The sequence below is a fragment of the Malus sylvestris genome, chromosome 13 (genome assembly GCF_916048215.2).
Source record: "Malus sylvestris chromosome 13, drMalSylv7.2, whole genome shotgun sequence".
Taxonomy (NCBI): Eukaryota; Viridiplantae; Streptophyta; class Magnoliopsida; order Rosales; family Rosaceae; genus Malus; species Malus sylvestris.
Window position 1 is genome coordinate 29,715,915 of NC_062272.1, and position 17,668 is coordinate 29,733,582.

A 17,668-nucleotide genomic window follows, 5' to 3' on the forward strand; every position below is an offset into this window, starting at 1 on the left:
ATGCTATGCTAGATTTAGGTGCATCAATCAATGTCATGCCATATTCTGTTTATGCATCGATGAATCTAGGAGAGCTTAAACATGATGGTGTTATTATTCAATTAGCCGATCGATCTAATGCATATCCGAAAGGAGTTTTGGAGGATGTTTTGGTGCAGGTAGACCATTTGATTTTTCCTGCAGATTTTTATGTGCTTGACATGGAAGATTCGGTACACTCTCCATCATCACCACTCTTACTTGGACGTCCTTTCATGAAAACAGCTCAAACCAAGATTGACGTGGCCAAGGGAGCAGTAACTATGGCCTTTGGTGGTGATATGATTAACTTTAAGGTTTCTGAATCGATTGAGAATACTAATGATGTTCGTTCTTGTTGTGCTATTAATGTAATTGAAAATATAGGGCAGGAATGTTCAACACTAGTCAAGAAGAATGTACCACAACCCACCATCGAGGAAGGAATTGGAGTGAACAACAAAGAATGCACGGCCCCAACCTTGAACTCATCAAATCTGCCCAAATGCAACCCTTGTGCATTTGTCCATAGTGCTACCACTTCTTTGCCGTACAAAGGTAAGCCACCTATTCCAATTTCGATTCCCATTTCAACTAATAGGTTGTTACCTTGTATGGTGCAGGTACCAAATCGAAGACAACGTGGTGGGAGAGTTCGTGTTGATTTAGAGAAGCAAAACATGACAATAAGAAAGGATCATTATCCCATCCCATTCAAGGACCCAAAAGATGAAGTATTTCGTAGGTCAGGTTGTGGAAACACCCCTCCATGCCGTGGGGTTCCATAAACCTTCAATGGAGCATCGTCCGGCTGGAAGACGTTAAAGCAAGCGCTTCTTGGGAGGCAACCCATGCAAATAAAGAGGACCTAGGCAGCTCCGGCATCATAATCAGATTTGCGTTTCTAAACCCTACTCTTTATTGCTTTTACTTTGCCATATTTGTCATGTTTGCTAGTTGTGTTATTTGCTTGCTTTTGTGTGAGTCTATGTTTGAAACATTGAGGACAATGTTTGGTTTAAGTGTGGGGGGGTACACAAAGTGTTTTTGTGTCAAATTCGTAGGATTTTACCACCTAACATTTCAAAGGTTGTTTTTCATTGTTTTTAAGTGTTTTTAGAAAGTTTGGATGTGTTTTTATGTAGCTTTACCAAAAAATCCGAAAATTCAAGAAAAAAATAGAAAAAGTTTTGAAAAAACCCAAAAAGAGTCGTTTTAAAGTTGTTTTTGTGTGTTTGTTTGTGTCTTAGGGTACCTTCCAACACAATGATGAGGATTCGGTTTGTAATTGCATGATTGTTAAAGAGAGTTATAAACATGGATGAAAGTTTGATTTACTCTTTGGTTTATGCTTGGTTGTGGTTATAACTTATGACTTCACATGTAATCATAAAGAAAAAAATCAGTTTTTGTAACATGCTTGAAGGAAGGAACTCAAACAAACGCTACAACCTTGTGAGACTTGAGCCTAAATGTTTATTTGGAGAGTTAAAATCTGTGCATTCTTGTTTTCTAAAGTCGTTGCATGATCTCATTATTCTTTGCTTGGTTACTACTTAGAAGGCGTTTCATCATTTAGTTCCAAACACTAGAACTCATGCCAATGTCATTCAAAACATGTTATTGAATTGCATAACACATATTCAAGATGAAGTTGTTTAGTAGTACCACCATAGCCAAAAAGCCTTCATTCCATGCATTTGTTTTTGTAGGTTTAACCCCGTTGAGCCTTGTTTAGCCTATGTTGTTTGTTAACCCACATTATCCTTACCTAGCCTAGATTAGGACCATCCATACCTTTGTTCTTGAAGCATAGTAATAAATGACTCAAAATGAATTCCTTTTGGTCATTATTGGCAGAAAATAAGTGTGGGGGAAGTGAGTTTTGTTGTGGGTGTGCCAAAGTCTTGAATGAGGCATGAAAAAGAAAAAAAAAATGAAATTCGTGGAAAAAGAAAAAGAAAAAGAAAAAATGTGAAAAGTATGAAAAAAGAGTTGAAAAGATGTGAAAAAGAGTTCTAAAGTGTTGATTGTTGAAGAAAGGGTCCAAAAAGTTGCATTTGACCCTAAATATGCATGCGTATTCCCCTTTGTGTTTAAAGTTGTTTTCTGCACTCTAAAGTGAATTTTAAGTGTCAATTTCATTGCTTTGCTTACTATTGTTTTAAGAACGTTTGTTTATCCTTTACCCTTCTTTGTTAGCTAATACCCCAAGCCCCGTTACAACCCTTTACTTTAATCTTGAGTGTTATGTGTTTCAATTTGTGGAGTTTAACATTGGTATGAGCATATGGTGTCACTGGTTCTCGCATCTAAGTAGTAGCATTCCATTCATGAGATCATATTTAAACATGTTGTTAACTCTGGAAAGTGCTTCCTTTGTCATACATATATGTGAGCATTTGTTTTCATATTTACATCAATCTTCTCACATATAACTAGTATAGGGTGTGTAGTCAGAAATTCTGTGTGAAAATTGAGTGCATATCTAGTAAGGAATTGAGCAAATTCTCTAAGGCATGTTACTACATTCAAAACAACGTTTTAATTGGTTATTTGTGAACTAATAAGTAGTGACTATGATTAAGTATGTGCTTAAGCGTAAAGATGGCTAAAATCTGTGGGAATGATGATTTTTAACATGTCATGTGCATTGGAAATCCCTGAGGCGATTGTTGGAAGGTTTAGGTTGTGTTTTACTCGTTTTGTTTCGTTTATTTACTTTGTTTCGTTTTGTTTTGCTCGAGGACTAGCAAAAGCTAAGTGTGGGGGAATTTGATAGGAGCATATTTATGCGCCTTAGTTAGTTAGTTCTTATGCATTTATGTTGTGTTTTCTTAGTTAAATTAGTCTTTTAAGCTATTTTCATGTGTTTTCAGGTTTTAGAGACAAAGTGAGCAAAAGGAAGCAATTTGGAGCATTTTGGAGCAAAATTGGGCTAGAATGGAGTTCATGCATATGTAGCACAAGGGATGGACGAATTTGAAGGATTGATGAAGCTAGGAATGTGTTTTGAAGTTGAAGAATTGAAGATACAAAGTTTCCTAGTTGAAGTAGGAAAGGGCTTACACGAAGAATTCCTAAATGGAGAAGGATTCCTAATCAATGTAGGAGTCCTAAATGAAGATGGATTCCTAGAGACATGAAGTTTCCTACTCAAGCAAGGTTTCCTACATGAAGAAGAAGAATTAAAGCCAAAGAATCAGCTCAAGATAAGGAATCTATCCAAAACCTCATCATAACCTTATCTTAGCTTAACTTATCCAAACAAACCTTATCCTATCTTATCTTATCCTAATCCTAAATTATCCACATTCCAGCCACTTAGGAGGGTTTCTAACTAGATTAGGATGCTTAAAATGGGATTTCTAGAAGACCTAATCCTTTCCTACAAAGGTGCCACACCTTATCCCTTGTTTTTCTAGAAATCAGCCACAAAATAACCTTTCTAGAAGGCCTTATCCCTTCTCCTACAAAAGTGACGCCCCAAACCTTTCTAGGACTCCTAGAAACCTGATTATTCCTTTCCCCCTTGGTTTCTAAAAGCCTTAGCCTTTTCCTTCAAGGATTGTGTGTTATTATCCTATACAAATTAGGCTTTTAAATCCTTTTCCTTTGCTACATAGGGGCTGCGAATTTCAGCCTATAAATACCACCCTTTGCTGCACCATTTAGTCACCCTCCTCTACCATATTTTCACTACACCATTCACCCAAACATCCCTCATTGTGCCGTGAGTTTGCAAGGAAAAGAAGGAAGAACTCTTGGAGCCGTGCATGCCATTCAAGGAGCTTGGATTGTGGAGCGATTCTAGGTGTTTTCTATCTTTGTTAGAATGTTTAAATTTATTTATCTTTGTTTATTTGCGAACATGAGGAACTAATTTCTTTATAGTTAGAGGGGAATTCAAAGCCATGATCATATGTTTTATATGACTTGATTACCTCCAGTTATGATTTCATGAATCGTGAATGTGGTTTACTTATCTATTTGATTGATAACTTGTTCTTGTGTGTTAATTAAGGATGCATACTTAGTTCGCATGCATGAATTTGATGCTAGAGTATAAGGGAATTTCACCTAATCGTTATTAACTTATATTCATAAGTAGTAAAAGTCGCTAGTCACGATTGTGTTAAGTAAATCCTTGGCAAAAGTAACATGCGTATCCCATAGTTATGAATGCTTCGTCAATGCTTATGATTTCCATTGAACTTAATGATCTTTGATATGTGTCTCTATCATGCGTATTCCATAGTTAGGGTCCTTGATAAGAATAATTTGGTTGTAATGCGTATCCCATTCAATTCAATGAATCTAGGGAAATCTGAGAATTAATTGGTCAATCTAGTTAATTTGGGGCATTGTCATTCATGGTTTATTGAAAGAGTAATTGGAAATCAAGTCGTATGCATATGTTTCATGTGTGGAGAAGGAACCTTCTAACTAGCCTTTCACCATCTTAATTTTCATCAAAACGTTTTTGTCTAAGTTTGTTTTCAAAGTTTCTGTTTTCAAAGTTAAATTCGTCCAAAATCAATCCCCCTTTACTTAGTTGAGTCATAGTAGTTAGAAATCACTTTAGTTTGTGTTTTTAAGTGTCTTAGGTCAAGTTAAAACCAATTTTCGTCCAAGTTTGTGTCTAGTGTTCAAAACTGCCCAGATTGTGGTTTTAAGGCAGTTTTGAGTGTTTTTGGGCTGTTTTGAGTCTTTTGGTTTGTTTTGGTGTTTTAAAGTTTAGTTTTGCATTCTTTGAGTCTAGTTTAGTGTTTTAAACTTGTTTTTACGTATTTGAGTCAGTTTTCAAGTGATTTTGCAATCCCTCCTAATCCCCGGTTTAGAACGATCCCTACTTACATACTTTGCTACAATTGATAAAAAGAGGGTTAATTTGAGTGTCAACATAATTTTCACATCAAGACTTGAGCCTAAACGTTTATTTGGAGAGTTAAAATCTGTGCATTATTGTTTTCTAAGTCCATGATCTCATTATTCTTTGCTTGGTTACTACTTAGAAGGCGTTTCATCATTTAGTTCCAAATGCTAGAACTCATGCCCATTTCATTCAAAGCATGTTATTGATTTGCATAATACATATTCAAGATGAAGTTGTGTAGTTACCACCACCTTAGCCAAAATGCCGTGTACCCTACTTCATTTTTATGTTTAAGTTAACCCTATTGAGCCTTGTTAGCCTTCATTCTTTGTTAACCCACGTTATCCTCACCTAGCCTAGATTAGGACCATCCTTACCCTTGTTCTTGAAGCATAGTAAAGCATAATTCAAATTGAATTCCTTTTGATTTATATATGGTAGAAAACAAGTGTGGGGGAAAGGTTTCAATTTCGGTATTTTGGGTGCCATAGAACACGGCAAGAAGAAAAAAAAAAAAAAAAATGAAATTCGTAGAAAAAGAAAAAGAAAAAGAAAAAGTGTGTGAAATTAATGAAAAGGAGTTGAAAAGATGTGAAAAAGAGTCCCAAAGTAGTGTTTGTTGAAGAAAGGGTCCAAAACTTTGAATTCGGCCCTAAATTTTGCTTGAATCTTCCCTTCGTGTTTAAAAGTTGATTTCTGCAATCTAAGTGAATTCTAAGTTTCAATTTCATTACTTTGCTTGCTATGGTTCTAAGAACGTTCGTTATCCCTATCCTTCATTTGTTAGCTAACACCCCAAGCCCCGTTACAACCCTTGACTTCAATCTTGAGTGTTATGTGTTTCAATTTGTGGAGTTTGAATTTGGTATGAGCATATGGTGTCACTGGTTCTCGCGTCTAAGTAGTAGCATTCCATTCATGAGATCATATCTTAACATGCTTATTAACTCCAGAAATTGTGTTCTTTGTTATACTTATATGTGAGCGTTCGTTTCCATATCTACATCAATCTTCTCACATATAACTAGTATAGGGTGTGTAGTTAGAAAATCTGAGTGAAAATTGAGTGCATATCTTGTAAGGAATTGAGCGAATTCTCTAAGGCATGTTACTACATCAAAAACAGTGTTTTAATTGATTAATTGTGACCTAGTAAGTAGTGACTACGATTAAGTATATGCTTAAGTGTAAAGATGACTAAAATCTGTGGGGAATAACGATTTTTAACATGTCATGTGCATTGGAAATCCCTGAGGCAAATGTTGGAAGGTTTAGGTTATGTTTTATTTGTTTGGTTTCGTTTTATTTCTTTGTTTTGCTCGAGGACTAGCAAAAGCTAAGTGTGGGGGAATTTGATAGGAGCATATTTAGGCGACTTAATTGGCTTGTTCTCGTGCATTTATGTTATGTTTCGTTAGCTATTTTAGTGTTTAAAGTTACTTTTGTGTGTTTTCAGATTCCAAAGCCGAAGTGTGCAAAATGATGTAATTTGGAGCCTTTTGGAGCAAAAGGAATGGATGAATTGAAGACTTGAAGAAATTAGGATTCCTAATCAATGAAGGATTCCTAATTGAAGAAGGATTCCTAATTGAAGAAGGATTCCTAATCGACGAAGGATTCCTACTCCAAGAAGGATTCCTAATGGAAGATGGATTCCTAATCACATGAGGATTCCTACTCCAACAAGGATTCCTACTTGAAATAGGAAAGTGAAGCCAAAGTTTCCTACTTTGGTTTGATTTTTCCTAAATATCCCTAAAAGTTCCAGCAATTATGAAGACTTCCTAAGCATTCTAGGACATCAAATACACATCTCGTGCACCTTTTGAACCCTTGCCGCACCCCCCTTGGTATTTCCTCTTCCTTGCCGTGCAAGGGAGAGGATTATTTCCTAATTCTAAGCTTTAAAACACTTTCCTTTTGTGTTTTAAACCCTAGCCGAATTTCCCTTGCCTAATTTCCTTTAATTCCTGATTTGATTTCCTATTTTTAGAAGCCTTTGACTTAAATTTCTGTTTACCTAATTAGCCTAGGGTTTTTAATTTCCTAATCCCTTTAAATAAACATGTTTGTGCAGCCACAAACAGCCCCATTCATCCAGAAACTCACCATTCACGCCAGAAACTGAACTCCATCTTCAACAGCCCCATTCTACCACCATTCACCCAAATTTCTGCCACAAAACCACCCTAGCCGCACCACCCATCAACCCTAAACACTTCCATACGTCTTCCATCCATTCTACATCATTCAATTACCCAAGAAACCACCAACATCCAATCTGCCGCAAGCAAGGAAAGGGGACAGATTCACTCAATTGTTTGGCTCTTCATTCTGAGTTGTTGAACAATTTTAGGTGTATTCTATCTTATATTTCAATGTCTAATTCATGTAATCTTTGTTTTGCTTTGAGTATGATTGGCTAAATTCGTTTTGGCTAAGGGTGTATTCAAAACCATGATTATATATGTGAAATAAGTTGATTACTTTCAGTTATCGTTGCATAAGTCGTGAATACAATTTGCTTAACCGTTTGATTTAGAACTTATTCTTGTATGTTGATTGAGAGTGCATGCTTAATTTGCATGCTTGAATTTGGTGCTAGGATATAAGTTTGTTTCACCTAATCGTTATGAATTTATATACGCAAGTAGTGAAGGTCGCTAGTCACGATCGTGTTAAGTAGGTTCCTGGCAAGAGTATCATGCTTTTCATAGTTACAAATGCCTTGTCGATGCTTATGATTTCCAAAGAACGTAATGATTCTAACTTGTGTCTTTATCATGCTGTTCATATAGAGAACTTGTTAGGAATAATTTGTTTGCGATGCATATTCATCCAATTCAATGATTCTAGGGAAATCTGAAGGTTAATTTAAGCGGACCTAATTAACTTGGAGTGTCGAGGTTCACAACTTATTGAATTGATAACTGGAAATTGATTTACGTTGCATATATTTCATGTGTGGAGAAGAACCCCTTAGCTCTTCCATCATTCATTAATTCATCACAATTTTGTCTACTGTTTTCTTTACAATCTGCCATTTAATTTAAATTCGTCCAAAATCAACCCCACTTTATTTCTTTGAGTTATATTAGTTAGAACTTGTCTTAGATTATGTTTTTAAGTGTTTTAGGTCATTAGAAAACCAAAATTCGTCCAAGTTTGCATTAGAGTCCCAAAACTGCCCAGAAAGTGTTTTAAGGCAGTTTTGAGTGTTTTTGGTGCTGTTTTGAGTCTTTTGATTTGTTTTAGTGTTTTAGAGTTTAGTTTTGCATTCTTTGAGTCTAGTTGAGTGTTTTAAACCTAGTTTTACATATTTGAGTCAGTTTAGAGTGTTTTAGCAATCCCTCCTAATCCCCGGTTTAAGAACGATCCCTACGTATCCATACTACAATTGTCAACAAGAGGGTTTAATTTGTGTGTTTAGTTATTTTACGCATCAGTTGCCTCCCAAGTAGCGCTTTCTTTAACGTCTTGAAGCCGGACGAAGAACATAATCAGACCCCATTGGAGCCCACGGCATGGAGTGGGATCTCCTCCACAACCTGCCCCACGGCACTCTCATAGTATGGCTTCAATCGATGCCCGTTAACCTTGAATTCCATCCCGTTCTGTAAGCTTTGGACTTGAACTGCACCATGTGGAAAAACATTAGTAACAACAAAAGGTCCGATCCACTTAGAACGTAACTTACCAGGAAATAAACGTAAGCGAGAATTAAAAAGTAAAACTTTCTGCCCAATTGAGAAGGTTTTGCCCCTAATCATCTTGTCATGAAACGCCTTTGTTTTCTCCTTGTAGATTCGGGCATTCTCATATGCTTCATTCCTTAGCTCCTCAAGCTCATTCAATTGGAGCTTTCGATGCATTCCAGCAGCATCTAAGTCCAAATTGAACGTTTTCACGGCCCAATGCGCCTTGTGCTCTAGTTCCACGGGTAAGTGACAAGGCTTGCCATAAACTAGCCGAAATGGAGACATCCCTAGGGGTGTCTTATAGGCAGTGCGATACGACCATAATGCATCGTCTAAACGCTAACTAAGGCGCATAAATATGCTCCTATCAAAAGGATCATTATCCCATCCCATTCAATGACCCAAAAGATGAAGTATTTCGTAGGTCAGGTTGTGGAAACACCCCTCCATGCCGGGGGCTTCCATAAACCTTCAATGGAGCATCGTCCGGCTGGAAGACGTTAAAGCAAGCGCTTCTTGGGAGGCAACCCATGCGAATAAAGAAGACCTAGGAAGCTCCGACATCATAATCAGATTTGCGTTCCTAAACCCTACTCTTTATTGCTTTTACTTTGCCATATTTGTCATGTTTGCTAGTTGTGATATTTGCTTGTTTTTGTGTGAGTCTATGTTTGAAACATTGAGGACAATGTTTGGTTTAAGTGTGGGGGGGTAAACAAAGTGTTTTTGTGTCAAATTCGTAGGATTTTACCACCTAACATTTCAAAGGTTGTTTTTCATTGTTTTTAAGTGTTTTTAGAAAGTTTTGATGTGTTTTTATGTGGCTTTACCAAAAAAATCCGAAAATTCAAGAAAAAAAAATAGAAAAAGTTTTGAAAAAACCCAAAAAGAGTCATTTTAAAAGTTGTTTTTGTTTGTTTGTGTCATAGAGTACCTTCCAACACAATGATGAGGATTTGGTTTTTAATTGCATGACGGTTAAAGAAAGTTACAAACATGGATGGAAGTTGATATGCTCTTTTGTTTATGCTTGGTCATCGTTGTTGTTTACGAATTCACATGTAATCACAAAGTAAAAATCAGTTTTTGTAACATGCTTGAAGGAAGTAACTCAAACTAACGCTACAACCTTGTGAGACTTGAGCCTAAACATTCTTTGGAGAGTTAATAATCTGTGAATTTGTTGTTTTCTAAAGTCGTTGCATGATCTCATCATTCTTTGCTTGGTTGCTACTTAGAAGGCGTGTCATCATTATAGATCCAAATATTAGAACTCATACCCATTTCATTCAAAGCATAAAAATTGATTAGCATAACTAACAAGATGAAGTTGTTTAGTAGTTATCACCAGAGCCAAAAAGCCTTCAACCCATGCATTTGTTTTTGTAGGATCAGCCCCTTTGAGCCTTATTTAGCCTATTTTTGTTGTTAGCCACATTATCCTTATCTAGCCTAGATTAGGACTATCCATACCCTTGTTCTTAAAGGATAATAAAGCATGACTTAGAGGGAATTCCTTTTGATCAATGTTGTGCAGAAAACTAAGTGTGGGGGAAGGGAAAGTTTGTGTGCCAAAAGAAGTAAGGAGGGCACGGGTTAGACAAAGAAAAAACAAAAGAAAAAAAAAATTCGTAGAAAAAGAAAGAAAAAAAGAAAAAAGTATGAAAAGGAGTTGAAAGAGCATAAAATGAGCTCTAAGTTGGTGGTTGTTGAAGCAAGGGTCCAAAAAGTTGAATTTGACCCTAAGTGTTGCATGAGTCTTCCCCTTGTGTTTCAAAATTGATTTTTGCATGCAAAAGTGAATTCTAAGTGTCAATTTCATTACTTTTTTATTATTCTTTAAGAATGTTTGTTTATCCTTACCTTTCTTTGTTAGCCAATACCTTAGCCCCGTTACAACCCTTTGCTTCTATCTTGATTGTTATGTGTTTCAATATGTGGAGTTTGGAATTGGTATGAGCATATGATATCCCTGGTTCTCGCATCTAAGTAGTAGCATTCCATTCATGAGATCATATCTAAATGCTTATTAACTCCCGAAAATGCTTTCTTTGTTATACATATATGTGAGCATTCGTTTTCATATTTACATCAATCTTCTCACATATAACTAGTATAGGGTGTGGAGTTAGAAAATATGTGTGAAAATTGAGTGCATATCTAGTAAGGACTTGAGCAAGTTCTCTAAGGCATGTTACTACATTCAAAATCATGTTTTAAATGGTTATATGTGAACTAGTACGTGGTGACTATGATTAAGTATGTGCTTAAGTGTGAAGATGACTAAAATCTATGGGAATAATGATTTTTAATATGTCATGTACCATTGGAAATCCCTGAGGCAATTGTTGGAAGGTTTAGGTCATGTTTTGTTTCGTTGTTTTGCTCGAGGACTAGCAAAAGCTAAGTGTGGGGGAATTTGATAGGAGCATATTTATGCGCCTTAGTTAGCTAGTTCTTATGCATTTATGTTGTGTTTTCTTAGTTAAAGTAGTCTTTTAAGCTATTTTCATGTGTTTTCAGGTTTTAGAGACAAAGTGAGCAAAAGGATGCAATTTGGAGCATTTTGGAGCAAAATTGGGCTAGAATGGAGTTCATGCACATGAAGCACAAGGGATGGACGAATTTGAAGGATTGATGAAGCTAGGAATGTGTTTTGAAGTTGAAGAATTGAAGATACAAAGATTCCTAATTGAAGTGGGAAAGTGCTTAATTGAAGATGAAATCCTAGTTGAAGATGGATTCCTAGTTGAAGTTGGATTCCTAGAAGATTGAAGTTTCCTACTCAAACAAGGTTTCCTACTTGAAGAAGGGAAGTTGAAGCCAAAGAATCAACTCAAGTGAAGAAACCTTATCCAAAACATTATCCAATCCTATCTTATCTTATCCTATCCTAATCCTATCCTAATTTAATTCCAGCTGCATGGGGGATTTATTTTCAGATTAGGACACATTAAAATTGGTTTCTAGAAGCCCTTATCCACTCCTACAAAGGTGCCACACCTTATCCCTTGTTTTTTCTAGAAATCAGCCACAAAACAACCTTTCTAGAAGGCCTTATCCCTTGTCCTACAAAAGTGACGCCCCAAACCTTTCTAGAACTTCTAGAAACCTGATTATTCCTTTCCCCCTTGGTTTCTAAAAGCCTTAGCCTTTTCCTTCAAGGATTGTGTGTTATTATCCTATACAAATTAGGCTTTTAAATCCTTTTCCTTTGCTACATAGGGGCTGCGAATTTCAGCCTATAAATACCATCCTTTGCTGCACCATTTAGTCACCATCCTCTACCATATTTTCACTACACCATTCACCCAAACATACCTTGTGTGCCGTGAGTTTGCAAGGAGAAGAAGGAAGACAACTTGGAGCCGTGCATGCCATTCAAGGAGCTTGGATTGTGGAGCGTTTCTAGGTGTTTTCTATCTTTGTTTTAATGTTTAAATTTATTTATCTTTGTTTATTTGCGAGTATGAGGAACTAAACCCCCCTTGGCTAGGGGGGGATTCGAAACCATGATTATGCTTGCTATATGATTTGATTACTTCTAATTGCGTTTCATAAGTTGTGATTTCAATTTGCTTATCTACGTGAATTAAAACTTATTCTTGTATGTTGATTGAGGGTCGACACTTAGTTTGCATGCATGAATTTGATGCTAGGATATAAGGGAATTTCACCTAATCGTTATGAACTTATATTCACAAGTAGTAAAGGTTGTTGATCACAATCGTGTTAAGTAAATTCTTGGCATAAGTTTCATGCAATCATAGTAACAAGTGCTTCGTCAATGCTTATGGTTTTCATAGAACTTAATGATTCTTGCTTGTATCTCTATTATGCAATCATGTAGGGGACTCGTGGGGAATGCTTTGGGTTGTCGTATGCAATCATCCAATTCAATAACATTAGGAAAATCTGAAGGTTAATTTAAGCGGACCTAATTAACTTGGGGCGTTGGGAATTCATGGTTTATTGAAAAGCAATTAGAGATCGTTTTATATGCAAGTGTGACATGTGTGGAGATGAACCCCTTAGCTAGCCTTCCATCCATCCATTTAAACCAAATTCGTTTTAGAGTCTTTTCAATTTACAAAGTTTTGTTTTGTTTTCAAAATTCGTCCAAAATCAATCCCCCTTTAGTTTTAAGTGTCATATTAGTTAGAAACCCATTTAGTTTGTGTTTTTAGGTGTCTTGAGTCAAGTTTAAACCAATTTTCGTCCAAATTCTTCCCTAGTGTCCAAAACTACCCAGAAAGTGGTTTTAAGGCAGTTTTGAGTGTTTATTTGCTGTTTTGAGTCTTTTGGTTTGTTTTAGTGTTTTAAAGTCTAGTTAGTGTTTTAAACTTGTTTTTACGTTTTTGAGTCAAGTCCAAGTGATTTTGCAATCCCTCCTAATCCCCGGCCTAGAACGATCCCTACTTACATACTTGCTACAATTGATAAAAAGAGGGTTAATTTGAGTGTCAACATAATTTTCACACCAAGTTTGAATGATCACTCCAATCGCTTTGTGGATATAGATTGGGTTGGTATCCTTGCCTATAAGACGCACCAAATGTAGGGACACTTTGCATTGTGGTCCTTTCGGCAATCTGTAACAATTGAGAAGTAAGATTTGCTAATTGAACTTGAATGCTAGCAAAATCCATGTCTTACTTCTCTAGTACCTAAAATCAAAGAAAGAGAACTAAATCAAATATCAAAAGTAACACACAACAAGGAAAACAAAATTAAGTCAGAAACTAAAACAGAAACAAACTAAACAAAAAGAAAAGAACCAAGGGATTAGCTTGCTCATCCCCGGCAACGGCGCCAAAAATTTGGTGCGAAATATATTAAGCACACAAATTAAACCCTCTTTTGTCAAATTGTAGTAAAGATGTAAGTAGGGATCGTTCTAAACCGGGGATTAGGAGGGATTGCTAAACTCTTGAAAACTAACTCAATAACGTAAAAACAAAGTTTCAAACACTAAACTAGACTCAAAGAATGTAAAATTAAAAGTTAAAACACTTAAACAAACATAAAACTCAAAACAGCAACCTAATGACTCAAAACTGCCTAAAAACCACTTTCTGGGCAGTTTTGAGAACCTAACAAGAACTTGGACGAAGTTGGATGAAAACTTGGATCAAAACACTTAGAAACACAAATCAAAACACGTTCTAACTAATCTAAGACTTCAAAATAAAGGGGGATTTGTTTTGGACGAAAATTGAAAACAAAACAGAAACTTTAAAACAAAACAGATTGTAAAACGTTTTTGGATGAAAAGGATGGATAAAAGGCTAGTTAGGAGGTTCTTCTCCACACATGTCACACTTGCAAACAAAACGATTTTCAGTTGTTCTTCCAATAAATTATGAAACTCAACACCCCAAGTTAATTAGATACGCTTAAATTAACCTTCAAGTTCTCCTTAAGTTAATGAATTGGATGGGAAAGCGCATACAACAATTCAAAGCATTCCTCAAAGGTTCCTTACGTGATGAGCACAATAAAGATACAATCAAGAATCATGAAGCACAATGAGAACTATAAGTGTTGACGAGGCATTCGTTACTATGATGAGCATGAAACTCGTGCCAAGAACTCATTCAACGCGATCATTTTCAAGCGACCTTCACTACTTGTGATTATAAGATTGTAACTATTAGGTGAAACTCCCTCATAATCTAGCATCATATTCATGCATGAAAACTAAGCGTGCACTCTCAATCAACATACACAAATAAGTTATCAATCAAGTAGATGAACGAATTGAATCCACAACTTATGAAGTAACAACTGAATGTAATCAAATCATATTGCAAGCATGTACATGGTTTCGAATCACCACCCAACTAAGGGGGTTTAGTTCCTCATACTCACAACACAAAGTTTATTGAATTGAAATATTGAAAACATAAGAAAGATTACACCTAAAAGTTCCAGCAATCTGCAATAGACTAGCAAGCACATTCAAGAGCACTCCTTCTTCCTTCTTGCTGCGGCACAAGGTATGGAGATGATTTGGATGGGTTTTGGATGATGGAGAATGGTGGGAAAGTGTCTAGGATGGGTGTATGGCACGCTAGGAAGGTTTTGGGGTCAGAAAATATGGATTTGGGTGAAGGTTGGGCACGGCAAAGGTAGGGGAAAGGTTTCTGGCGTGAATGGAGTTGTATGGATGTGTGTGGAATGTTTTGTGGCTGCAACAAGGAGGTTTATTTAAAGGAAAACAGAAATTAAAACCCTAGGTTGATTAGGAAATCAGAAATTAAGTCTAAGGATTCTAGAATTAGGAAATAAATCAGAAAATTAAAGGAAAGGGCAAGGGAAATTCGGCTAGGGTTTAAAACACAAAAGGAAGGTGTTTTAAAAGCATAAAAACAGGAAATAAGGAAGAGGAAATGCAAAGGGGTGTGCGGCAAGGGTTCAAAAGGGTTCTAGGCTTTTGTTTTGTGTCCTAGAATGCTTAGAAAGTCTTCATAATTGCTGGAACTTTTAGGGACAATTAGGAAAAATCAAACCAAAGTAGGAAACCTTGGCTTAACTTTCCTACTTCAAGTAGGAATCCTTGTTCTTCTAGGAATCCTCATGTGATTAGGAATCCATCTTCAATTAGGAATCCTTCGTTGATTAGGAATCCTTCGTCGATTAGGAATCCTTCGTCGATTAGGAATCCTCCTTCATGTAAGCACTTTCCTACTTCAACTAGGAAACCTTGTTCAAGTAGGAATCATCATCTTCAAGTCTTCAAATTCGTCCAAACCTTGGCTCCAATTATGTGATAATCATTCCAAGCCCAATTTTGCTCCAAAATGCATCTTCTTGCATCCTTTGGCCTTAAAACCTGAAAACACATAAAACTAACTTAAAAGACTACTTTAACTAAGAAAACACCATGGAAATGCATAAGAACTAGCTAACTAAGGCGCATAAATATGCTCCTATCAAAGAACAGTACCGGTTATTATTTCCTATAAATGTCGACCTTCACCCTCTATGGCAAGGCAGACATACATAACCTTCCGTCATCTCCGAGAATGCCTTTCCAACAAACCCTCTCAAGTCACTCAGTGTTCCTTATTCCTTGGGGTACCTCTGCAAACAACCCATCCAAAGCAAAAGTATTTCATATCATGAAGGTTGAAAGCAAGAGTATCTCATATCATGCTTTCTCCCTGTCCTTCTCCTTGTCATTGATTTAGGACAAGGAGAAAGTGAGTAATCAGCCAACACTTGGTATCAATCTTCCGATCTAGTACCGACTGCCTGGAACCCTTTCCTGATTGCTTACCTAGCCTTGCTCTCGAGTACTCATCTTCATCATCTTATGCTTCCGCTTCGTCTACCACATCTGCCTGAAGAATAGATAAGGGAAGTGAAAATGATACCTCGAAGCATGTGGAGACAATTTACCAATTCATCCTCAGCTAGGGACATGGAGAAAGAAAGCAAGAGGTGGGCACTTGGAAAGATTGAAGAAAGAAACAGACCAACACCTCTACCTCGTGTCTGCTGATAGGAGCATATTTATGCGACTTAGTTGGCTTGTTCTTGTGCATTTATGTCGTGTTTCCTTAGTTATTTTAATGTTTAAAGTCATTTTCACGTGTTTTCAGATTTTAAGGACAAAGTAGGCAAGAAGATGCATTTTGGAGCATTTTGGAGCAAAATGGAGCTTGGAATGCATGTCACATATTTGGAACCAAGGTTTGGACGAAATTAAAGACTTAAAGAGGCTAAGAATGTGAAGAATTAGTGTACAAAGGATCATGAATTCAGCCACAAAAGGACACACATCCTTGCCGTGCAATCCACATAGCATTCCCTTTGGATTCCCATGCATGCTTAATCATCCTTGTCCCCTAAAATATTTCTGATTTCATGCCCCAATACACTCAATTATCACACTCAATTGCTGCATACCTCTTGTTCCCTTAACCCATCTGATTTCACACAACTCTCACAACCATTCCATGCACCAATTGATGCTCCATCATCCACATTTGGGATCCAATGCCGTGTGCAACACATGTTGCTGCACCTTTGACTAATTTCTGAAACATTTCACCTCCCCTTTTCATTTCCATGCAATGAACACAATCATTCATGCTCCCTAGCTGAAATACCACTCCATTTTACCCTCCATACTTTGCATCATTGCTCCATTTTCATCCTTGGACCATTGCACACCACAAATTCACCCTCCTTGCTGTGCATTTCCCCCACTGCCTAATCTGATTCTCTAGGGTTTTTGGGGCCTATATATACATGTTTACAACGCTTGGCAAAGGGTTGAACCTCCCATATTCATCATTCATGCAGAAAATTCGTCCATACTCACCTTAGGCAGCAAAACACCCCAAAAACACCATTTTAGTGCCCAGAAAACATAACAGCCACTCCACCTTATTCCACCCTCTTTGCCGAGTTTTCCACCACCCTCCAACCATCAAACACTCCTCCACACTCACCCTAAACCTTTCTATATCATTCCTCATCCATTCTACACCATAAAACTACCCAAAACCTGTCCACAAACCAATCTGCCGCAAGAAGGGAAAGGAGAATTCTTGGATGCACTTGCTGCCAAGTTGGAGCATTCTAGGTGTTTTCTTCCTTTGGATTTTAATGTCTAATTCATGTAATCTTTCTTTTGCTTTAAGTAGGATTGGCTAATTTTGTTTTGGCTAAGGGTGTATTCAAAACCATGATTATATATGTGAAATAAGTTGATTACTTCCAGTTATCGTTGCATAAGTTGTGAATACAATTTGCTTAACCGTTGGATTTAGAACTTATTCTTGCATGTTGATTGAGAGTGCACGCTTGATTTGCATGTTTGAATTTGGTGCTAGGATATAAATTTGTTTCACCTAATCGTTATGAATTTATATTCGCAAGTAGTGAAGGTCGCTAGTCACGATCGTGTTAAGTAGATTCCTGGCAAGAGTATCATGCTTTCCATAGTTACAAATGCCTTGTCGATGCTTATGATTTCCAAAGAACGTAATGATTCTAACTTGTGTCTTTATCATGCTCTTCATATAGAGAACTTGTTAGGAATAATTTGTTTGCGATGCATATT

At 36.8% G+C, this 17,668-nt stretch overlaps 1 long non-coding RNA gene across 1 annotated transcript; it reads left to right on the forward strand.

The window, feature by feature from the left end:
• Positions 1-446: 446 nt before the first annotated feature.
• LOC126597071 (uncharacterized) lies at positions 447-4,116 on the forward strand. The gene is made up of 2 exons (XR_007614125.1): positions 447-1,141; positions 1,191-4,116. It is a non-coding gene; the product is annotated as an uncharacterized LOC126597071 (long non-coding RNA).
• Positions 4,117-17,668: the final 13,552 nt, after the last annotated feature.